General features: G+C 45.4%; 1 protein-coding gene across 1 annotated transcript in view; it reads right to left on the bottom strand.

The window, feature by feature from the left end:
• The window catches only part of cacna2d3 (calcium voltage-gated channel auxiliary subunit alpha2delta 3), a 437,296-nt gene that overhangs the window by 410,487 nt on the left and 1,777 nt on the right, over nt 1-25,032 (bottom strand). The gene's annotated exons all lie outside the window — the stretch shown is intronic.

Here is a 25,032-nt window from a genome sequence, read left to right as displayed (position 1 = left end):
TGTCGCTCTCATGGACAGGACAGACAGAAGTGCAACATCTGTCCAGAGGGAAGTTTAGTAACTCTCCTGCACCTCCAAGTGGGCGGTTTGAGAACTGCTCACACAGTCCCAGCTGGGGACGGAAGAGATAAACGCTGGAAAGATCAATTCAATTTCAAGTTTAAGGCAAAACCTTCTTCAGGGAAAAATCCATATTTGTGCTGCACCAGAATTGATAACATTTATATGAGTAGCAGGTTAGAACGTAACAGCACAGGAACAGGCTCTTCGGCCCACAATGTCCGTGCTGAACATAATGCCAAGTTAAACTACTGTCCTCTGCCTGCATGTGATCCATACCCCTCCATTCCCTGCATATCCATCTGTCTGTCCAATAGTCTCTTAAACGCCACTATTGTATCTGCCTCCACCACCATCCCTGGCAGCACGTTCCAGGCACCCACCACCCTCTGTGTAAAACAAAACACACCCGCACATTTCCGTAAAACTTTGCCCCTCTCACGTTCAAGCTGTGCCCTCTAGTCTTCGACATCTCCAACCTGGGAACAAGGTTCTGACCATCTATCCTATCTAAGACTCTCATAATTTTATATACTTCTATCAGGTCTTCCCCCAACCTCTGGCGTTCTACAGAAAACAATCCAAGTCTGCCCAACATCTGTCAGAGCGTTTGTCGGCACTGGGCCTGTACTCGCTGGAGTTTAGAAGAATGAGGGGGGAACCTCATTGAAACATACAGAATAGTGAAAGGCTTGGATAGAGTGGATGTGGAGAGGATGTTTCCACTAGTGGGAGAGTCTAGGACTAAAGGTCCTAGCCTCAGAATTAAAGGACGTTCTTTTAGGAAGGAGATGAAGAGGAATTTCTCCAGTCAGAGTGTGGTGAATCTGTGGAATTCTTTGCCACAGAAGGCTGTGGAGGCCAAGTCAATGGATATATTTAAGGCAGAGATAGATAGATTCTCGATTGGTATGGGTGTCAGAGGTTATGGGGAGAAGGCAGGAGATAGGGTTAGGAGGGAGAGATAGATCAGCCATGATTGAATGGTGTAGATGATGGGCCTATCAGTTATGACCTTGTGAATTTATGAACCTCACCCTGTTGCTGAAACCGTCTAATCCAGGCATTATGTAATGTTTAAATCACCAAGTATTAATGTCCTGTGTAACATGAGCATACATCGACTGGCAGAACTAACCCAGACATTGTCTTGTAAAAGGTTACATCAAAACACAAAACAGCTTGTATATCCAAATAGTACACAAGAACTGGGCTGTAGTGGACCTGTTAAAGAACAGTCTAGCTGTGACACAGAAGAAACAGACACTGACAGAGTGATTTGACACTGATCCTTGCCAACTGTGGTTCACACAATAAACTTAGCATAGCCACACTATTCTCCTTTCTACATCTCGGAGAGTATTTCTCTCATAAGTTCATAAGTGATAGGAGCAGAATTAGGCCATTCGACCCATGAATTCTACTCCGCCATCCAATCATGGTTGATCTATCTCTCCTTCTCAAGCCCATTTTTCCCCATAACCTCTGACACCCAAACTAATCGAGAATTGATCTATCTCTGCCTTAAATATATCCACTGACTCGGCCTCCACAGCTTCCTGGCTTCCCTGGCAAAGAATCCCACAGATTCACCACCCTCTGACTGATCTGACTGACAGATTTACCAACCCCCGGAAAGCGCCTGGACCTGATGGTATACCCGGTCGTGTTCTAAAAACCTGTGCGGCCCAACTGGTTGGGGTTTTTACGGACATTTTCAACCTCTCACTTCTGAGGTCTGAGGTCCCCATCTGCTTTAAAAGGGCATCAATTATACCGGTGCCCAAGAAGAGTAAGGTGACGTGCCTCAATGACTATCGACCAGTGGCACTAACGCCGGTGGTGATGAAGTGCTTTGAGAGGTTGATCATGGAGCAAATCAACTCCTACCTCGACAAAAATCTGGACCCACTGCAGTTCGCTTACCGTCACAACAGATCAACAGTGGATGCGATCTCGCTGGCCCTCCTCTCCGCTCTAGACCACTTGGACAACAAAAACTCATATGTCAGGCTGTTATTCATCGATTACAGCTCGGCATTTAATACAATCATCCCCTCCAAGCTGGTTACCAAACTCGCAGAACTGGGTCTCTGCGCATCAGGGGGGATCTTATAGAAACTTACAAAATTCTTAAGGGGTTGGACAGGCTAGATGCAGGAAGATTATTCCCGATGTTGGGGAAGTCCAGAACTAGGGGTCACAGTTTAAGGATAAGAGGGAAGTATTTTAGGACCGAGATGAGAAATCATTTTTTACACAGAGAGTGGTGAATCTGTGGAATTCTCTGCCACAGAAGGTAGTTGAGGCCAGTTCATTGGCTATATTTAAGAGGGAGTTAGATGTGGCCCTTGTGGCTAAAGGGATCAGGGGGTATGGAGAGAAGGCAGGGATGGGATACTGAGTTGGATGATCAGCCATGATCATATTGAATGGCGGTGCAGGCTCGAAGGGCCGAATGGCCTACTCCTGCACCTATTTTCTATGTTTCTATCCCTCTGCAATTGGATCCTCGACTTCCTCATTCACAGACCACAGTCTGTTCGTATTGGTGGAAATGTATCAGCCTCGATAACAATCAGCACGGGAGCACATCAAGGCTGCGTGCTCAGCCCCCTGCTGTACTCACTCTATACTCATGACTCATGTGGATAGAGAACTGGCTGGCAAACAGGAAGCAAAGAGTAGGAGTAAACAGGTCCTTTTCACAATGGCAGGCAGTGACTAGTGGGGTACCGCAAGGATCAGTGCTGGGACCCCAGCTATTTACAATATATATTAATGATCTGGATGAGGGAATTGAAGGCAATATCTCCAAGTTTGCGGATGACACTAAGCTGGGGGGCAGTGTTAGCTGTGAGGAGGATGCTAGGAGACTGCAAGGTGACTTGGATAGGCTGGGTGAGTGGGCAAATGTTTGGCAGATGCAGTATAATGTGGATAAATGTGAGGTTATCCCTTTTGGTGGCAGAAACAGGAAAGCAGACTATTATCTAAATGGTGGCCGACTAGGAAAAGGGGAGATGCAGCGAGACCTGGGTGTCATGGTACACCAGTCATTGAAAGTAGGCATGCAGGTGCAGCAGGCAGTGAAGAAAGCGAATGGTATGTTAGCTTTCATAGCAAAAGGATTTGAGTATAGGAGCAGGGAGGTTCAACTGCAGTTGTACAGGGTCTTGGTGAGACCACACCTGGAGTATTGCGTACAGTTTTGGTCTCCAAATCTGAGGAAGGACATTATTGCCATAGAGGGAGTGCAGAGAAGGTTCACCAGACTGATTCCTGGGATGTCAGGACTGTCTTATGAAGAAAGACTGGATAGACTTGGTTTATACTCTCTAGAATTTAGGAGATTGAGAGGGGATCTTATAGAAACTTATAAAATTCTTAAGGGGTTGGACAGGCTAGATGCAGGAAGATTGCTCCCGATGTTGGGGAAGTCCAGGACAAGGGGTCACAGCTTAAGGATAAGGGGGAAATCCTTTAAAACCGAGATGAGAAGAACTTTTTTCACACAGAGAGTGGTGAATCTCTGGAACTCTCTGCCACAGAGGGTAGTCGAGGCCAGTTCATTGGCTATATTTAAGAGGGAGTTAGATGTGGCCTTTGTGGCTAAGGGGATCAGAGGGTATGGAGAGAAGGCAGGTACGGGATACTGAGTTGGATGATCAGCCATGATCATATTGAATGGCGGTGCAGGCTCGAAGGGCCGAATGGCCTACTCCTGCACCTAATTTCTATGTTTCTATGTTTCTATGAATCTATGTATCGCTGCCTTAAATATATCCACTGTCTTGGCCTCCATACCCTCTGATACCCTTAGCCACAAGGGCCACATCTAACTCCCTCTTAAATATAGCCAATGAACTGGCCTCGACTACCCTCTGTGGCAGAGAGTTCCAGAGATTCACCACTCTCTGTGTGAAAAAAGTTCTTCTCATCTCGGTTTTAAAGGATTTCCCCCTTATCCTTAAGCTGTGACCCCTTGTCCTGGACTTCCCCAACATCGGGAGCAATCTTCCTGCATCTAGCCTGTCCAACCCCTTAAGAATTTTATAAGTTTCTATAAGATTCCCTCTCAATCTCCTAAATTCTAGAGAGTATAAACCAAGTCTATCCAGTCTTTCTTCATAAGACAGTCCTGACATCCCAGGAATCAGTCTGGTGAACCTTCTCTGCACTCCCTCTATGGCAATAATGTCCTTCCTCAGATTTGGAGACCAAAACTGTACGCAATACTCCAGGTGTGGTCTCACCAAGACCCTGTACAACTGCAGTAGAACCTCCCTGCTCCTATACTCAAATCCTTTTGCTATGAAAGCTAACATACCATTCGCTTTCTTCACTGCCTGCTGCACCTGCATGCCCACTTTCAATGACTGGTGTACCATGACACCCAGGTCTCGCTGCATCTCCCCTTTTCCTAGTCGGCCACCATTTAGATAATAGTCTGCTTTCCTGTTTTTGCCACCAAAATGGATAACCTCACATTTATTCTTGATTAATACGTGTGTCAGAGGTTATGAGGAGAAGGCAGGAGAATGGGGTTAGGAGGGAGAGATAGATCAGCAATGATTGAATGGTGGAGTAGACTTGATGGACGAATGGTCTAATTCTACTATCACTTATGACCTTATGATGAAACAACCACTGTGTGATGGCTGCCATTTGTTCTGCAAAGTTCAAAACTTACCGACTCAGGAGAGTGCGAGGTGCCAAAGAACCATGAGCAAAGTCTGATCAAGGATAGTCCGAGGGTTAACAATGAGGGAGATAGAAGTTCAGTACTGCTCTCTGCTTGTGGTAGAATGGTTCAGTTGTTATCAGGCAACTAAATCATCCTACCACAACCAGAGAGCAATGCTTAACTACTATCTACCTCATTGGTGACCCTCGGACTATTCTTGATTGGACTTTGCTGGCTTAACCTTGCACTAAACATTATGACTAAACCTTATCGCTGAACTGAGATGAGGAAAAATCTTTTCACCCAGAGAGTTGTGAATCTGTAGAATATCGCCTTCACTGCTAAGTTTCCGATATTACTTTGTTGTGTTGGGTATTGGCACGTTTGTCAATGTTTAAGCTTAACAGCAATAAAGCAACAAGAATTTGCATTTATAAAACTCTGTCCACGCAGTTATGAACTCTCCGGGCACAGGTGGGAACATTCTGCACTAGTCATTTACAAAGAAACATATAAAATTCTTACGGGATTGGACAGGCTAGAGGGAGGAAAAATTGTCCCAATGTTGGGGGAGTCCAGAACCAGGGGTCACTGTTTATGAATAAGGGGTAGGCCATTTAGGACTGAGATGAGGAAAAACTTTTCCACCCAGTGAGTTGTGAATCTGTGGAGTTCTCAGCCACAGAAGGCAGTGGAGGCCAATTCACTGGATGTTTTCAAGAGAGATTCAGCTCTGAGGGCTAACGGAATCAAGGGATATGGGGAGAAAGCAGGAACGGGGTACTGATTCTGGATGATCAGCCATGATCATATTGAATGGCAGTGCTGGCTCGAAGGGCCAAATGGCCTACTCCTGCACCTATTCATGTTTCTACCTTTCTATGTTATTCATTTATCATGTATCGATACACTTTAATGGCTCAATTGTAATCATGTATTGTCTTTCTGCTGACTGGATAGCACGCAACAAAAGCTTTTCATTGTACCTCGGTACACGTGACAATAAACTAAACTAACTAAACCTCCAGGTTCAAGAACAGCTTCTCCCTAACAACCATCAGGCTCTTGAACACTGCACAACACTAACCTCAGCAACAGTGATCTTCTACAGACTGCGTCTGTGGTTGCACTACCAACTTCAGTTATGCACTATTGTGATTGCCTGGGATTACTGTTATTAATTATTTTATTTTTGTTCATTGTATATTACCTGTGTATTACTGTGTTTACAGACCTGTTAAGCTGCTGGAAGTAAGACTGTCATTGTTGGAACGATACAATAGCACAAATGACAATTAAACACTCTTGGCTCTCTCGTTAATAATTTGACCTCAGATGTTAGATATTCATGTCCTCATGCTCTCCGACTCTAAGTCTATGTTTTAACCCGAGATAGACACAAAAAGCTGGAATAACTCAGCGGGACAGGCAGCATCTCTGGAGAGAAGGAATGGGTGATGTTTCAGGTCAGACCCTTCTTCAGACTGGTTAGTAATAAGGGAAACGAGAGATATAGACGATGATGTGGAGAGATAAAGATCAATGAATGAAAGATATGTAAAACAGTAATGATGATAAAGGAAACAGGCCATTGTTAGCTGTTTGTTGGGTGAAAATGAGAAGCTGGTGTGACTTGAGTGGGGGAGGGATAGAGAGAGAGGGGATGCGGGGGCTACCTGAAGTGAAATAAATCAATATTCATACCACTGGGCTGCAATCTGCCCAAGCAAAATATGTGATGCTGTTCCTCCAATTTGCGTTTAATAGAAGTCTGAAGAAGAGGTCTCGACCTGAAACATCACCTATTTCTTTTCTCCAGAGATGCTGTCTGACTCGCTGAGTTACTCCAGCTTTTTGCATCCATATTAGACATTCATACCATCTATGTAAGATGCGCGTTAAATGAAGATATTTGACTGTTCAGTCAGTAAACCAAAGCAGGGCGAGAGCGGTGAGATGGGATGCGGTACAACATCGCTCGCTCTGACACGGGAAAATCCATCATTTACTGATGAAAGCCAGGTCTACTGTTGCTGCCCCGCCCTGTGGGCAGGGACCCTCCCTCTGGGCACGGACCCTCCCTCTGGGCACGGACCCTCCCTCTGGGCACGGACCCTCCCTCTGGGCACGGACCCGCTCCGCGCCGTGGCTGCAGAAAAATATAGATACCAATGCAGAGAAACCCGACTACATTGTGTAGGAAGGAACTGCAGGTGCTGGTTTACATAGAATATAGACACATGTTTTGGGTCTGAGGGTCTCGACCTGAAACGTCGCCCATTCCTTCTCTCCAGAGATGCTGCCTGACCCGCTGAGTTACTCCAGCATTTTGTGTCTGTATATTAATCACTGCAAACCATAAACACAATGTCTCCACAGTCACTTCCCACTGCCCTGCACTTGGAACACTGAAGATAACCTTCCTCCCATTGTTGTGTTTGATCTTATTGTAGAAATTTCAATTCATGCGATAGCAGGATAATACTAGACTCTTGTAAACACACGCTTCCTCCTCACAACGCCGCACGCGGCCTCGTTATTCACGTTTGCACAGCTTTACTTCACTCTCTTGTACAACAAGGAACAGATAGATATTCTATAAAAAGCAATGCCACCTTCCTGTTATGGTAAAAGCAGCGCAACATACCAGATCAAAATTAAAGAATGATGTTTTATAAATAACTTCATAATTTGGGTTGTGACATTTGTAGAGGAATCAAAAACAAATACAAAGGATTTGCAATTTTTTTAAATTCATCTGCATGGTAATATAAATACCGTTGTTTCACCATTGATTTCAGCTTTGATTATTTTAAGAACAGGATTCTATTTGACTGGATGTGCTTTTATCTCCACGTCTACTTCAGTTACTCTAAGGGTAAATGTTCATGCAGTAATATCTATTGGAAGTATAATGTTCAAAATGCTAAACCTTCACTAGTTGAATGATTGATTGTCAGATACAGTATGGAAACAGGCCCTTCAGCCGTCCGAGACCACACCGACCTTCAATCACCCGTTCACATCAGTTCTATGTTATTCCACTTCATCATCCACTCCCTACACATTACGGGTTATTTTCAGAGGCCACTTAACCTACAAACCCGCACGTCTTTGGGCTGTGTGAAGAAACCGGAGCACCCGGAGGAAACCCATGCGGTCACAGGGAGAACTTGCAAACACCACAGACACAACATCCAAGGTCAGGATGGAACCTGGGTCTCTGGTGCTGTGAGGCAGTGGCTCTACCCGCTGCACCACCGTGCCACCCCTTACACTCACTCTCTCTTTCTCCCTGATTGTTGCAGGCTCCAGGTTTAAGGAAAATGTTGCAGACATGAATTTCCACTCGTCAAATAAACCAGGGGTCGGCAACCTACGGCCCACGGGCCGGATCCGGCCCGTAACCCGAATCATCCGGCCCGCAGTCGGTTTTTTTTCAATTCGTTTTTGTGACCTTGGCGCTACAACCAGTTTAATGCCTTAAACCATAATAGAAACATAGAAACATAGAAATTAGGTGCAGGAGTAGGCCATTCGGCCCTTCGAGCCTGCACCGCCATTCAATATGATCATGGCTGATCATCCAACTCAGTATCCCGTACCTGCCTTCTCTCCATACCCTCTGATCCCCTTAGCCACAAGGGCCACATCTAACTCCCTCTTAAATATAGCCAATGAACTGGCCTCGACTACCCTCTGTGGCAGGGAGTTCCAGAGATTCACCACTCTCTGTGTGAAGAAAGTTCTTCTCATCTCGGTTTTAAAGGATTTCCCCCTTATCCTTAAGCTGTGACCCCTTGTCCTGGACTTCCCCAACATCGGGAGCAATCTTCCTGCATCTAGCCTGTCCAACCCCTTAAGAATTTTGTAAGTTTCTATAAGATCCCCTCTCAATCTCCTAAATTCTAGAGAGTATAAACCAAGTCTATCCAGTCTTTCTTCATAAGACAGTCCTGACATCCCAGGAATCAGTCTGGTGAACCTTCTCTGCACTCCCTCTATGGCAATAATGTCCTTCCTCAGATTTGGAGACCAAAACTGTACGCAATACTCCAGGTGTGGTCTCACCAAGACCCTGTACAACTGCAGTAGAACCTCCCTGCTCCTATACTCAAATCCTTTTGCTATGAAAGCTAACATACCATTCGCTTTCTTCACTGCCTGCTGCACCTGCATGCCCACTTTCAATGACTGGTGTACCATGACACCCAGGTCTCGCTGCATCTCCCCTTTTCCTAGTCGGCCACCATTTAGATAATAGTCTGCTTTCCTGTTTTTGCCACCAAAATGGATAACCTCACATTTATCCACATTATACTGCATCTGCCAAACATTTGCCCACTCACCCAGCCTATCCAAGTCACCTTGCAGTCTCCTAGCATCCTCCTCACAGCTAACACTGCCCCCCAGCTTAGTGTCATCCGCAAACTTGGAGATATTGCCTTCAATTCCCTCATCCAGATCATTAATATATATTGTAAATAATCTGAGCAAAAAAGGAAGAAAGTGTTGAAAAATAGTCACGTCTCCTTTGCCAGTAAATTCATCCTACTGTGGGCAGAAAACAAATATACTGGCAATGTATAGATGCAGGTTGGAGACGGACTTTCATCAGAGCCATTCCCCATCATGGGTAGAACAGGTTTGGAGGGATATGGGGCAAACGCGGATAGGTGGGACTAGTGTAGTTGGGACATGTTGGCCGGTGTGGGCAAGTTGGGCCTGTTTCCACACTATATCACTCTATCTATCTATCTATCTATCTATCTATCTATCTATCTATCTATCTATCTATCTATCTATCTATCTATCTATCTATCTATCTATCTATCTATATTACTAAAAGTCTGTTCTTGACCGGTTTTGGCCATCTGTGCAGCGATTTCCGCGAGAACGCCGCCACCTACGGCCACCTAGCTCAGAGACCCCCTCCGCCGCATGTGTGCCGAGGATTTTTCCCGTCGATGAAAAATGACAGAGATATTAATGATTTTACAAAATTCCCCATTCTCTCTGCTGCCCCTGCTGGCGGCAGGGGGGAGGGACTATAAAACCAGGAAGTGGTGTGCCTCAATCAGCGTCTGCAAGCTGGAGGAAGGCAGAGGGTCACGTTTCTCTGAGCTGTGAATAACACTGAACACATGTCTACTCAAATGTACGTGTCCTTAGTAGTTCTAAAATGGTTGCAGAATGTGTCTATTGGTTCCAAAATGTTTGCAAAAAGTGTTTACTGGTTCTAAAATGTTTGCAAAAAGTGTCTCTTTTGGTTCTGCAATGCTTGCAGAATGTGTCTTTTTTGGTTCTAAAATGTTTTTTAGGTTCTCCCCCCCCTTTCCTCCCCCCCCCCTCTCATCTCCCCCCCCCCCCCCCCCCCCCCCCTCTCCTCTCCTCTCTCCCCCCCTCTCCTCTAGAGCTCCTGAAGGGCCGTGTTGGGGAACTTGAGAAGCAAGTGGATGACCTCCGGTTCGTCCGAGAAACGGAGTCGTTCCTCGACAAGTCCTACAGTACGATTGTTACACCTAAGGTACTGGAAGAGAGAAGGTGGGAGACAGTGAGAACGGGAGGGAAGCATGGAATACCAACTTCCCCGGGTGTTGTACCTCTTGTGAACAGGTTCACCCACTTAGAAGCTGTCGGGACAGAAGAGGTGTTTACACTGGGCGGCGGACTGGCTTGTGATGCGAATAGGGCTGTTGAGCCAAAACCAAAAAGGCCTAAGGCAGGCAACGCCATTGTAGTGGGAGACTCCATTGTGAGAGGTACGGACAGGGGTTTCTGCGGCAACAGACGGGATGCAAGGATGGTGTGCTGCCTTCCTGGTGCCAGGATCCAGGATGTCACGTACAGAGTGCAGAAAATCCTCAAGGGCGAAGGTGAACATCCGGAAGTGGTAGTGCATGTCGGCACAAACGATGTCGGAAAGAAGGGGATGAATATTCTGCAGCGTGACTTTAGAGAGCTCGGAAAAATGCTGAAAAGCAGGACCTCCAGGGTTGTTATCTCCGGTTTGCTTCCAGTTCCTCGTGCTGGCGAGAGCAGGAACAGGGAGATACGAGACCTGAACGTGTGGCTGAGGAACTGGTGCACGGGGCAGGGATTTAGATTCTTAGATCACTGGGATCTGTTTTGGGGTAAGGGGGAACTGTACAAAAGGGACGGATTGCATCTTAACAGGTGTGGGACCAGCATTCTGGCAGGCAGGTTTGCCACTGCTACACGGGTGGTTTTAAACTGAATAAGGGGGGTGGGGTGTCGAATGGGATAGTGGAGGATGGAGTTAAAGGGAAAGGGTTTCTTAAATGTGTGAGCGTAGAGACAGAGGGGTGTAAAATGAGGGTAGAAGCAATAGGTAGCAAGGTGAAAAGTAAAAGTGGCAGGCAGACAAAACCAGGGCAAAAATCAAAAAGGGCCACTTTTCAAAATAATTGTATAAGGGGTAAGAATGTTGTAAAAACAAGCCTGAAGGCTTTGTGTCTCAATGCAAGGAGCATTCGTAATAAGGTGGATGAGTTGAATGTGCAGATAGCTATTAATGACTATGATATAGTTGGGATCACGGAGACATGGCTCCAGGGTGACCAAGGCTGGGAGCTGAACATCCAGGGATATTCAATATTCAGGAGGGATAGAGAGAAAGGAAAAGGAGGTGAGGTAGCGTTGCTGATTAGAGAGGAGATTAACGCAATGGAAAGGAAGGACATTAGTTTGGAGGATGTGGAATCGGTATGGGTAGAGCTGCGAAACACTAAGGGGCAGAAAACGCTGGTGGCTGTTGTGTACAGGCCACCTAACAGTAGTAGTGAAGTTGGAGATGGTATCAAACAGGAAATTAGAAATGCGTGCGACAAAGGCAAAACCGTTATAATGGGTGACTTCAATCTACATATAGATTGGGTGAATCAAATTGGCAGGGGTGCTGAGGAAGAGGATTTCTTGGAATATATGCGGGATAGTTATCTAAATCAACATGTAGAGGAACCAACGAGAGAGCAGGCTATTTTAGACTGGGTATTGAGTAATGAGGAAGGGTTAGTTAGCAGTCTTGTTGTACGTGCCCCCTTGGGCAAGAGTGACCATAATATGGTTGAGTTCTTCATTAGGATGGAGAGTGACATTGTTAATTCAGAAACAATAGTTCTGAACTTAAAGAAAGGTAACTTTGAGGGTATGAGACGTGAATTGGCCAAGATTGACTGGCAATTAATTCTAAAAGGGTTGACGGTGGATATGCAATGGAAGACATTTAAAGACTGCATGGATGAACTACAAAAATTGTTCATCCCAGTTTGGCAAAAGAATAAATCAGGGAAGGTAGTACATCCATGGATAACAAGGGAAATCAGGGATAGTATCAAAGCGAAGGATGATGCGTACAAATTAGCCAGAAAAAGCAGCATACTGGGAGAAATTCAGAGACCAGCAGAGGAGGACAAAGGGCTTAATTAGGAAAGGAAAAATAGATTATGAAAGAAAACTGGCAGGGAACATAAAAACTGACTGCAAAATTTTTATAGATATGTGAAAAGAAAGAGATTAGTTAAAACAAATGTAGGTCCCTTGCAGTCAGAAACAGGTGAGTTGATCATGGGGAACAAGGTTATGGCGGACCAATTGAATAACTACTTTGGTTCCGTCTTCACTAAGGAAGACATAAATAATCTGCCGGAAATAGCAGGGGACCGTGGGTCAAAGGAGTTGGAGGAATTGAGTGAAATCCAGGTTAGCCGGGAAGTGGTGTTGGGTAAATTGAATGGATTAAAGGCCGATAAATCCCCAGGGCCAGATAGGCTGCATCCCAGAGTACTTAAGGAAGTAGCCCCAGAAATAGTAGATGCATTAGTAATAATCTTTCAAAACTCTTTAGATTCTGGAGTAGTTCCTGAGGATTGGCGGGTAGCAAACGTAACCCCACTTTTTAAGAAGGGAGGGAGAGAGAAAACGGGGAATTACAGACCAGTTAGTCTAACATCGGTAGTGGGGAAACTACTAGAGTCAGTTATTAAAGATGGGATAGCAGCACATTTGGAAAGTGGTGAAATCATTGGACAAAGTCAGCATGGATTTACAAAAGGTAAATCATATCTGACGAATCTTATAGAATTTTTCGAGGATGTAACTAGTAGCGTGGATAGGGGAGAACCAGTGGATGTGGTGTATCTGGACTTCCAGAAGGCTTTCGCCAAGGTCCCACATAAGAGATTAGTATACAAACTTAAAGCACACGGCATTGGGGGTTCAGTATTGATGTGGATAGAGAACTGGCTGGCAAACAGGAAGCAAAGAGTAGGAGTAAACGGGTCCTTTTCACAATGGCAGGCAGTGACTAGTGGGGTACCGCAAGGCTCAGTGCTGGGACCCCAGCTATTTACAATATATATTAATGATCTGGATGAGGGAATTGAAGGCAATATCTCCAAGTTTGCGGATGACACTAAGCTGGGGGGCAGTGTTAGCTGTGAGGAGGATGCTAGGAGACTGCAAGGTGACTTGGATAGGCTGGGTGAGTGGGCAAATGTTTGGCAGATGCAGTATAATGTGGATAAATGTGAGGTTATCCATTTTGGTGGCAAAAACAGGAAAGCAGACTATTATCTAAATGGTGGCCGACTAGGAAAAGGGGAGATGCAGCGAGACCTGGGTGTCATGGTACACCAGTCATTGAAAGTAGGCATGCAGGTGCAGCAGGCAGTGAAGAAAGCGAATGGTATGTTAGCTTTCATAGCAAAAGGATTTGAGTATAGGAGCAGGGAGGTTCTACTGCAGTTGTACAGGGTCTTGGTGAGACCACACCTGGAGTATTGCGTACAGTTTTGGTCTCCAAATCTGAGGAAGGACATTATTGCCATAGAGGGAGTGCAGAGAAGGTTCACCAGACTGATTCCTGGGATGTCAGGACTGTCTTATGAAGAAAGACTGGATAGACTTGGTTTATACTCTCTAGAATTTAGGAGATTGAGAGGGGATCTTATAGAAACTTATAAAATTCTTAAGGGGTTGGACAGGCTAGATGCAGGAAGATTGCTCCCGATGTTGGGGAAGTCCAGGACAAGGGGTCACAGCTTAAGGATAAGGGGGAAATCCTTTAAAACCGAGATGAGAAGAACTTTTTTCACACAGAGAGTGGTGAATCTCTGGAACTCTCTGCCACAGAGGGTAGTCGAGGCCAGTTCATTGGCTATATTTAAGAGGGAGTTAGATGTGGCCCTTGTGGCTAAGAGGATCAGAGGGTATGGAGAGAAGGCAGGTACGGGATACTGAGTTGGATGATCAGCCATGATCATATTGAATGGCGGTGCAGGCTCGAAGGGCCGAATGGCCTACTCCTGCACCTAATTTCTATGTTTCTATGTTTCTTCCCCCCCCCCCTCTCCTCTCCCCCCCTCTCCTCTCCTCTCCTCTCCCCCCCCTCTCCCCACCTCACCCCTCCTCTACCCCCCTCTCCCCCCCCTCTCCTCTCCCCCCCTGTCCTCTCCCCCCCTCCTCTCCCCCCCTCCTCTCCCCCCTCCTCCCCTCCCCCCCTCTCCTCTCCCCCTCTCCCCCCTCTCCTCTCCTCTCCCCCCCTCTCTCTCTCCCCTCTTTTTCTCCCCCCCTCCCCTCCCCCACCATTCCGCCCCTAAACCCTCTCCCCTCCACCCTCCCCCTCCCTGCTCCCCACCTCTTCCCCCTCCCCTCTCAACACACCCTCTCTCTCCCTCTTTCCCCCCTTTCCTCTCTCTCCCTCTCTCCCTCTCCCCCCCTCTCTCCCCTCCTCCCCCCCTCTCTCCCCTCCCTCCCCTAAACCCCCTCCCCTCCACACCCCCTACCCTCCACCCTCCCCCTCCCTCCCCCTCTGCTCCCCACCTCACCCCCCTCTCAGCACCCCCTCTCTCTCCCCCTCACTCTCACCCTCTCTCTCTCCTCCCCCACCTTTCCCCCCCCACCCACCCTCCCTCTTATCCTCCTCTTCACCCCCCTATCCCTCTTGCCCCTCTGCCCCTTCTCTCTCTGCCCTCACACTCTACCCCCGCCCGCCCCCCCCCCCCCCCCCACCTCTAGATGTGACAGCAAGTTGGGGGCTATGCGTCAGTAGATAGGGTGGTTATGGGGTAAAAGGAGCAAATTAATAGTATTAATATAATATCAAGGGGGTAATTAGCGTGAGTGCGGGGGGGGGGGATAGTGTGTGTGACGCTGCGTGCCGCCTCCCCCCCCCACAACCGCACGTTGGGGGAACAGACCCAACGAGTCTGCACTTGGTCTAGTATATTACTAAAAGTCTCATCTTGACCACTTCCTGTTGCTCTGTATATTGATTTTAGAAAAAACGCTGTCACTTACGGCTGTGATTTTTGGCCATCTTACTCAGAGTCCCGCTCCGCTGCGCAGGACAAGAGGATTTTTCCCATCGATGAAAAATAAAAGAGTTATTAGTGTTTAAAAAATGTTGAGATTCTCTTTCCTGAAGGCCGCGCCCCTTCCGGAGGGACTATAAAACCCGGAAGTGTGGAGGTGCCTCCGTTCTTTGCAAGATGGGGGAGCAAGAGGTCGCAATTCTCAATGTGAATAACACTGAACACATGTCTACTAAACTGTGAGTGGTTTTACTGACCTGTCAATGCCCTTAATGTGGTTTGAAAATGTAGTTTGAAAGTGCTAAAACTGTGTTGCCTTTGGTTTGAAAGTGCTAAAGCTGCGTTGCCTTTGGTTTGAAAGTGCTCAAGCTGTGTTGCCTTTGGTTTGAAAGTGCTGAAGCTGTGTTGCCTTTGGTTTGAAAGTGCTAAAGCTGTGTTGCCTTTGGTTTGAAAGTGCTAAAGCTGCGTTGCCTTTGGTTTGAAAGTGCTCAAGCTGTGTTGCCTTTGGTTTGAAAGTGCTAAAGCTCTGTTGCCTTTGGTTTGAAAGTGCTAAAGCTCTGTTGCCTTTGGTTTGAAAGTGCTAAAGCTACCTTGCCTAAATAAAGCTGCTTTGCCTAATTAAAGCTGCCTTGCCTAATTAAAGCTGCCTTGCCTTCTATATATAATTAAAAGTTTAATCTTGACCACTTCCTGTTTGCGCTTTATATTGTTTTTAGAAAAAGCGCTACCACGTACGCTGTGATTTTTGACCATCTTACTCAGAGTCCCCCTCCACTCATCAAGTGCCGAGGATTTTTCCCATCGTTGAAAAATAAAAGAGTTATTAGTGTTTTAAAAATGTTGAGATTCTTTCTCCTGTCAATCACGCCATGAAGGCCATGCCCCTTCTGGTGGGAGGGGGAGGGACTATGAAACCCGGAAGTATGGGCATGGCTCAGTCTCTGCAAGATGGGGGAGGGAGAGGTCACGACCCGCTGTCTTTAGTGGCCTTGCACCCTGCTCAAAATGGTATGAAACTGCACTTGAATTTGGTGGCCTTGTATCCTGCTTGAAGTGGTATGAAACTGCACTTGAATTTGGTGGCCCTGCACCCTGCTTGAAATGGAATTTCAAGGAATGGCCGTGAGTCAACTGCCAGCCCACCAGCCGTGAGTGAGTGAGCTGCCAGCACAACAGGCTTGAGTGACTGAGCCGCCAGCCCAAGAATCCATTCGGCCCACAATGTCCATACTAGCCCTCTGGAAACCAGTCCCTTCAGCACACAACATCCATACTAGCGCTCCAGAAAGCCCCCCCCCTCCCCCCACTGGCCACCAATATTGGAATTGGTGGAGAGGTGGAATATTGCGTCGGGGGACCAGCCCTCCTGTCTAGTGGCTCTATAAATTTATCCATCATCAAGTAGCATTTTCTGAATAAAACATTATTTTAAAATGCATTTGGCACTATTTTGTAGAGAGAGTTTTGATCACCGATTTGTTAAAAGAAGCTGTATAATATATTACAACATACCAACGATATGTAATCTGCTGTTCATTTACACAATGGTGAATAGACAAGTCCAACATCATAGGGATTCCAAAACACATGTAGAGTTTGAGAATGGATCAGAGTGTAAACATTATTTATGTTCCTAGTTTCAAGTGCTTACATAAGTAAATCAATCTATCATTAATCTAGGGTAAAACTATTGCTTAGAAGTGACGTACACATTACTGAACTGTTGCTAAAGAGTATGTATCTGAGCATAGGTACAATTCAAAGAAATATATTATATTTTTGACAAACTATGTTAGTAGAATCTGTGAAATAATGTCGGTTATCAAAAATGAATATCTTTAAACAGGACATTCCCAGTCTAAGGCTCAACAGAATAACAAGGAGATAAGACAATATTATTAGGCAGAGTGTGTAGGGAGGAACTGCAGATGCTGGTTTAAACCGAAGATAGATACAAAATGTTGGAATAACTCAGCAGGTCAGGCAGCATCTCTAGAGAGAAGGAATGGGTGACGTTGTGGGTCGGAAGAAACGTCACCCATTGCTTCTCCCCAGAGATGCTGCCTGACCTGCATTTTGTGTCTATCTTCATTACAAGGCAGAGCACAGTCAAGACATTGCAGCTTTGTATTTCCTTACACTACATCCTGATCATAATAATGTGTCATTTTTCGAGGATGTAACTAGTAGCGTGGATAGGGGAGAACCAGTGGATGTGGTGTATCTGGACTTCCAGAAGGCTTTCGACAAGGTCCCACATAAGAGATTAGTTTACAAACTTAAAGCACACGGCATTGGGGGTTCAGTATTGATGTGGATAGAGAACTGGCTGGCAAACAGGAAGCAAAGAGTAGGAGTAAACGGGTCCTTTTCACAATGGCAGGCAGTGACTAGTGGGGTACCGCAAGGCTCAGTGCTGGGACCCCAGCTATTTACAATATATATTAATGATCTGGATGAGGGAATTGAAGGCAATATCTCCAAGTTTGCGGATGACACTAAGCTGGGGGGCAGTGTTAGCTGTGAGGAGGATGCTAGGAGACTGCAAGGTGACTTGGATAGGCTGGGTGAGTGGGCAAATGTTTGGCAGATGCAGTATAATGTGGATAAATGTGAGGTTATCCATTTTGGTGGCAAAAACAGGAAAGCAGACTATTATCTAAATGGTGGCCGACTAGGAAAAGGGGAGATGCAGCGAGACCTGGGTGTCATGGTACACCAGTCATTGAAAGTGGGCATGCAGGTGCAGCAGGCAGTGAAGAAAGCGAATGGTATGTTAGCTTTCATAGCAAAAGGATTTGAGTATAGGAGCAGGGAGGTTCTACTGCAGTTGTACAGGGTCTTGGTGAGACCACACCTGGAGTATTGCGTACAGTTTTGGTCTCCAAATCTGAGGAAGGACATTATTGCCATAGAGGGAGTGCAGAGAAGGTTCACCAGACTGATTCCTGGGATGTCAGGACTGTCTTATGAAGAAAGACTGGATAGACTTGGTTTATACTCTCTAGAATTTAGGAGATTGAGAGGGGATCTTATAGAAACTTACAAAATTCTTAAGGGGTTGGACAGGCTAGATGCAGGAAGATTGCTCCCGATGTTGGGGAAGTCCAGGACAAGGGGTCACAGCTTAAGGATAAGGGGGAAATCCTTTAAAACCGAGATGAGAAGAACTTTTTTCACACAGAGAGTAGTGAATCTCTGGAACTCCCTGCCACAGAAGGTAGTCGAGGCCAGTTCATTGGCTATATTTAAGAGGGAGTTAGATGTGGCCCTTGTGGCTAAGGGGATCAGAGGGTATGGAGAGAAGGCAGGTACGGGATACTGAGTTGGATGATCAGCCATGATCATATTGAATGGCGGTGCAGGCTCGAAGGGCCGAATGGCCTACTCCTGCACCTAATTTCTATGTTTCTATGTTTCTATGTCACCAACCATGTATTCAAGTGAGAGTTAGACATAGTTCTAAAGGGCCTGTCCCACTTGGGCGACCTAATCCACGAGTTCTGGCGAGTTTGCCCTTGACTCATACTCGCAGTATGGTTATCACGAGGTTGTCTTCGTAACTCTCCTTCATGTTTGAGTGGTCTCCGCGTATTCGAGGCCTCAGCTAGGTCACGGCGTATTTTTTAATGTGTTAAAAAAAGTATTCAATATGAGTAAAATAAAGGTCGACATGGAAAAAATCGATACTTTTTTTACTTGTAGGTTTAGTCGTAGTAGGTCGGCATGTTAGTCGTAGGTAATCGAGGATAGTCGAAGGTAGGCGTAGATAGTCTTCATCATAGTCGAAGGGAGGTCGACGGAGATCGAAGGAGGTTGTCTTCACTCTCCACTATTCGGTGTCCAATTTTCCCGAAGTTAGTCACAGCTAGTCGTAGCTAGTCGAAGCTGGTCTTCAACATAGTCGAAGGAGGTCTTCAACATGTCATTTTTTTAAACTCTTCTAAACTCGCCAATTAGGTCACCCAAGTGGGACAGCCCCTTTAGGGCTGACGGAATCAAGGGATATGGGGAGAAAGCAGGAATAGGGTACTGATTCTGGATGATCAGCCATGATCATATTGAATTGCGGTTCTGGCTCAAGGGGCCGAATGGCCTACTCCTGCACCTATTTTCTAAATCTGATGCCAGGCAAAAGGAGCTGGAGACACCGGACATGAGGAGCAAGGGCCAATGGGGAGGGTGAACCGGGGTAATGCCTCCAGGTGCAGGCTTCAAGGTCGGCAGCAGGAGGCGCCCCTGGGATGGCCAGGCGAGGTGAGGAGATTCGAGTCGGTTCACGGGAACTACTCCAGTACAACGAGAGCGCGGGCCAACTGGACTTTGCACTTTGAATAATGAAGGCAAAACATGCATGTGTAATAAATACAATAAAAGAATGTCACCATGCCGTTGCCAAATAATGCACCATTGATCTATCTTGGCCTGGGCATATCAGAGAACTCTAGCATTGCTGAAGATTCCAGCATCTGCAGTTCCTTGTGTCCCTGTGAGCTTGGTGCAGCTTGGAGTTGTTGGCCAGTAAAACATACAGCATCTCTGGTATCTGCCCGTGTGCACTTCAGACATAAATATCCCGGAGATGCTGACAGCGATCTGTGTTCCTCTGCAGTTTGCACTAACGCAGAGCCTGCCAGACATTTGACACGGAAATCAATATTAGAACTCTTACGATCCGGACTCACTGCTGCCAGTCTAACGGTGACCAAAATAGTCCAGTCCGCTGCAATCTGTTTTAACAGCGGAGAAAGTGATAACAATAATCATACATCGTGTTGACCATGTCTTGTGTATTGTGTTTCCACTGACTGCTTAGCACGCAACAAAATTAATTAATTATGACGAACTAAAACTTAAACACAATTGTGCCCACACATAATCACATCCTTTAAATGTACCTGTCCCTTTGTTAACAGGTAACAAAAGCTTTTCACTGTACCTCAGTACACATGAAAATAAAATAAACTCAAAGTCAACAATCTCTCCAGCCCGAAAAAATAATCTTGCAAACGTTGAGTTCTATTCCCTGGGACAAAAACAAAAATCTTTTGCCTCTTTTGTGTTCATAAGTCATAGGGGCAGAATTAGCCCATTCAGCCCATTGAGTCTATGCCGCCATTCAATCACATCTGATCTACCTCTCCCTCTCTACCCCATTCTCCTGCCTCCTCCGTTGTTCTCCATTTCTTGAATCCGGTCACTGAATCCCAATATTTTGTTGTCTCCATCATTTAACTGCTTTATCTTTACTTGTTTGATGGTTCTTGGCTTAGCGTATGTGTTTCAGTGGGAGCACGGTGACTGGTAGAAGCAGCTCACGTTCCACCAGGAAGCCCACAGTGTAGGGAGTCACAGTGCAGAGGCCATAGCTTGGGGGTGTCACAGTGTGGGGGTCACAGTATAGGGGTCATGGTTTGGGGGGATCACAGTGTAGGGGTCACAGTGCAGGGGTCACAGTGCAGGGGGTCATGGCTTGGGGATGTCACTGTAGGGGTCACCGCATTGGGGGGGTCACAGTGTAGGGGTCACCGCCTAGGAGTCACCGTGCAATGGTCATCGCGCTGGTAATTATCTCCACCTGACGCTTTAGACTTTGGAGATACAGCATGGAAGCACGGAAACTGGCCCTTCGGCCCACCGAGTCCACGCCAACCAGCAATCACCCCATACACTATCACTATCTCACACACTAGGGACAATTTACAATTGTACCAAGCCAATTAACCTACAAACCTGCACGTCTTTGGAGTGTGGGAGGAAACCTGGGCATCAGGAGAAAAGCCACGCAGGTCACAGGAAGAGAGTACAAACTCCTTAAAGTCGGCACCCACAGTCAGGATCAAACCCGAGTCTCTGGCACTGTGAGACAGCAGCTCTACCCGCTACGCCACAGTGACAACTCTATGATCATTCTTTAGGTGGTCATTAATAACATGAATACTGGTGGTGGAGGAGGCAGATACGATAGTGGTGCTTAAGAGGCTTTTAGATGGACACATAGATGTGTAGGGAATGGAGGGATATGGATCAGGTGCAGGCAGAGGAGATTAGTTTAACTTGTTGGCATGGACATTGTGGGCTGAAGGGCCTGTTCCTGTGCTGTACTGTTCTGCTGCATGTTCTACGAATACTGAAAACCATTCTTTTGCCACCAAGAACAAAATTATTTCCGATTTGTACAAATTCTTCTGATGCATAAACATAAAGGAAATTATAAACAATGTCTATAATTTTGTGACTAGTAAATTATGTTATTTTTATGTTATGACTATTACATGTTACTAATGCTTTATATAATATAGTATTGCTGTTACTATTCTCTAATATTACTATTACCTTATCATGTATCTGTACACTGTAAATGGCTCGACTGTATTCATGTATTGTCTTTCCGCTGACAGGTTAGCAGGCAACAAAAGCTTTTCACTGTACCTCGGTACATGTGACAATAAACTAAACTGAACTGAACTATAAACTAAACTAAACATTGTAATAATATTCAGCAATGCAAGATCATGCGATTGATGTTAACCAATATAAACATCCACCCGGTTTTCCAGGTCAAAGGTGTTCACCGTTTGTGTTCTACATTAAACTATGAGCACAAGAAGTAGGAAGGAACTGCAGATGCCGGTTTAAACCGAAGATAGCCACAAAAAGCTGGAGTAACTCAGCGGGACAGGCAGCATCTCTGGAGAAAAGGAATGGGTGACGTTTCGGGTCAAGACCCTTCTCCAGACACAATGACATCTATGAACACAATGACATATTTCCCTTTCAGCAGGATTTTGTTTGGTTAAGGTTGCCTTTACAACTAGGTTAAAGGAAGTTCAATCACTTTTAAAGCTGCCTACTGTGGAAGATGGTGGTGAAGAACTTTAAACAATGTGGAAAGAGCGGCTGCTTCTCTAAAGGCAATGTGTCTAAGTCTTCATCTAGCCCACAGCTGACAATGGCCTGTTTCCTTTATCATCGTCACTTTTGTGCACATCTTTCATTCATTTGTTCTATATCTCTCTACATCACCGTCTATATCTCTCGTTTCCCTCTCCCCTGCCTCTCAGTCTGGAGAAGGGTCTCGACGCAAAGCGTCACCAATTCCTTCTCTCCGGGGTGCTGCCCGTCCCTCTGAATAGCTCCAGCATTTTGTGTCTATCTTCGTATCAAGTTGTTCATTTTGTCTGAAGAAGGGTTTTGGCCCGAAACTTTGCCTATTTCCTTCGCTCCATAGATGCTGCCTCACCCGCTGAGTTTCTCCAACATTTTTGTCTACCGTTCATTTTGTCACGTCCGTTCGGTAAACAGAAAATTCAACGATTTCTTTCACTGCAATATATTGCAGACCTTTCCTTCAAAATCATAGAAGCACCAAAGATTCCGTTTTAAGCATTTTATTGAAGGAAAAAAACCTGCACTGTCTGTGGAGACTGGTGGTTTGAGAAAGTACTTTGTGTACAGGCTAAATTATATTTAAATGGTGTCAAAGACATAATAGAGAGTACAAGCCTTATGTGGGAAGCAGACACACTTTACTGTGAAATCTACCTGGCAGAATGCAATAAATCAGCTTTGTTGGTCACCTAGCAATTATTGTGTACGTAGATTCATACATGCGGGGAGAAATCTAATATAAAGAAAATTATTCCAGAAATCTTTAATTTGACAAATGTCTCAGATTCATCGCATAAATGCCACACAGTTTATAGATCAGGCAAACATTTGCTAAAATCCACATCTCGATCCATGCCTACAAAATGGTGAAAATATTTCAACAAATGTACAAGGCAGGGTTATTTATTTTGGTCTGAGCACTGAGCAGATATTCATTCCTAGCAAAGCACAGGGAAAATTTAACAGCAGAAGTAATGGGATGAGGTGAGGCGTGAAAGGAGCCGTTCACAAATAACAGGAACAGTGGAAGAATCCTCTACACATTGTACCGCATTGACAAATACATGCCTCTCACTCACTGCCGCCATTATCACCATGACCTGCTTCATTGTTGCTTACAATTTGAATACTTTCCATATGTATTTTAGTATTATTTATTTCCACAAAATAACACAACAGCATCGTCCATTTAGGAATACTATAAAATGTCACGAGACACAGCATTTTAACTGGAGACTTGCTGCATCTACTGTCACTTCCATCTTGTGGAAATACAAGACAAATACACTGCCTCTCGCATCCCTGCCAGGACTTTCCCAAATCACCTTGCGGGCACCAGCATTATTTCTCCAACACTGATACCTGACCAGGAGCTGATGGAGCAAATTCACCACAAATTCACCACAGCTAGCTGCCACAAAGGTGAAGTGAACCCCTGGTCTCAGGGTGGCTGAGTGTGAGCTAATAGTGACCAGGATACTGGAACATTTCGATCCTTTATGGCTGAAAGAGGAATGAATAAATGAATGAGCAAGGGCCTAGGTTTATTGTTTCCTCCACAGGACCCTGCCTCTGACAGTACACATCTCCTCAGTACTACACGGTCCACACTCCCTGCTCAATCTGGGCTCTGGAGCAGGCTTGAAATATTTAACCCGGCATTTCTTTCACCTGCACATTCCTTAACAAGGCGGCATCATTTACATTTCAAATTGCACATAACACCTTTCAGTTGGAGAATCACAGCGATGCAGAATCAGTTTGTCAACCCGTGTTTGTGAATATGACACACAACGATAAAACAGCGGAGAGAATGTTAATGATAACGTGGAAAAACCCAGCACCGATCTCAGATGTTGTAGCGTGTAGATTTAATATATTGTTGTACCAATGGTCCAGGTAACTGCTATCTGCACGTTAAATAATAATTGTTAAATAATAATTGTTACACTATAAGTGTCAAATAATAGTCGTTAAATAATGGTCGGTAAATAATAATTGTTTAATAATAATTGTGAAATAATAAATGTCAAATAATAAGTGTTAAATAATAAGTGTTAAATAATAATTGTTACATAAAATAACACGGCCGACCTAAGGATTTTCGTTCCATTTTTTAAAAATGCCTAAATAATAAATAGAAAACCCCATACAACTTCAAACTACAATGATCTGAAATAAAAGGCCCAACATTATAAAGTCTTCTTTCGCTTGTGGGAGCAATACTCTGAGAGTATTTGTTCCCAATTCTTGGTAAAGCGCGTTCACGCCGCAGTTTTGTTACAGTTTGCATCAGCAACACATTTTCCCTCGAAGATTGAGATTGCGGTGAGAGCGATTTGATTTCCAAAGTGCCCCGTTCCCCCCTGCACTCCCCTTCTCTCCAGAGATGCTGCCTGGCCCGCTGAGTTACTCCGGCTTTTTGTGCCTGTCTTCCCTCTAAACAACAGGGCCATTGACGGCACAGGAAACATGTCCGTTCATAAACGTTTATCACGGACACTGTTCATCCGCTGAAGTTACTCGACAAAAGACCACACGTTTACAATGATCGCCTTTCTGCCGACTAACGGTCATTTCATTAACACCCTCTCTCGGAGTCGGGGCGGCGCGACAATGTAACCGGGCAGCGCACCCGAAAATGAGATCAGATGCTATTCTCCCTCTCTATAACGGGGTATTATCCCCACTATTATGGGGTCATTTCCCCTCTATAAGGGGGGATTTTCTCTATAACGGAGTATTTTCTCCTCTATAACGGGGTATTTTCTCCTCTATAACGGGATATTTTCTCCTCTCTCAGGATATTTTCTCCTATTTTCTCCTCTATGGAGTATTTCCCCCTCTATAAGGGGGTATTTTCTCCTCTATAAGGGGGTATTTTCTCCTCTACAAGGGGGTATTTTCCCCTCTATAAGGGAGTATTGTCTCCTCTATAAGGGAGTATTGTCTCCTCTACAAGGGGGTATTTTCCCCTCTACAAGGGGGTATTTTCCCCTCTACAAGGGGGTATTTTCCCCTCTACAAGGGGGTATTTACCCCGCCATAAGGGGGTATTTT

This window comes from Amblyraja radiata, chromosome 18 (genome assembly GCF_010909765.2).
Source record: "Amblyraja radiata isolate CabotCenter1 chromosome 18, sAmbRad1.1.pri, whole genome shotgun sequence".
NCBI lineage: Eukaryota > Metazoa > Chordata > Chondrichthyes > Rajiformes > Rajidae > Amblyraja > Amblyraja radiata.
Note: the sequence above shows the minus strand (reverse complement) of the source record. Positions and strands in the feature narration are given on the sequence as shown.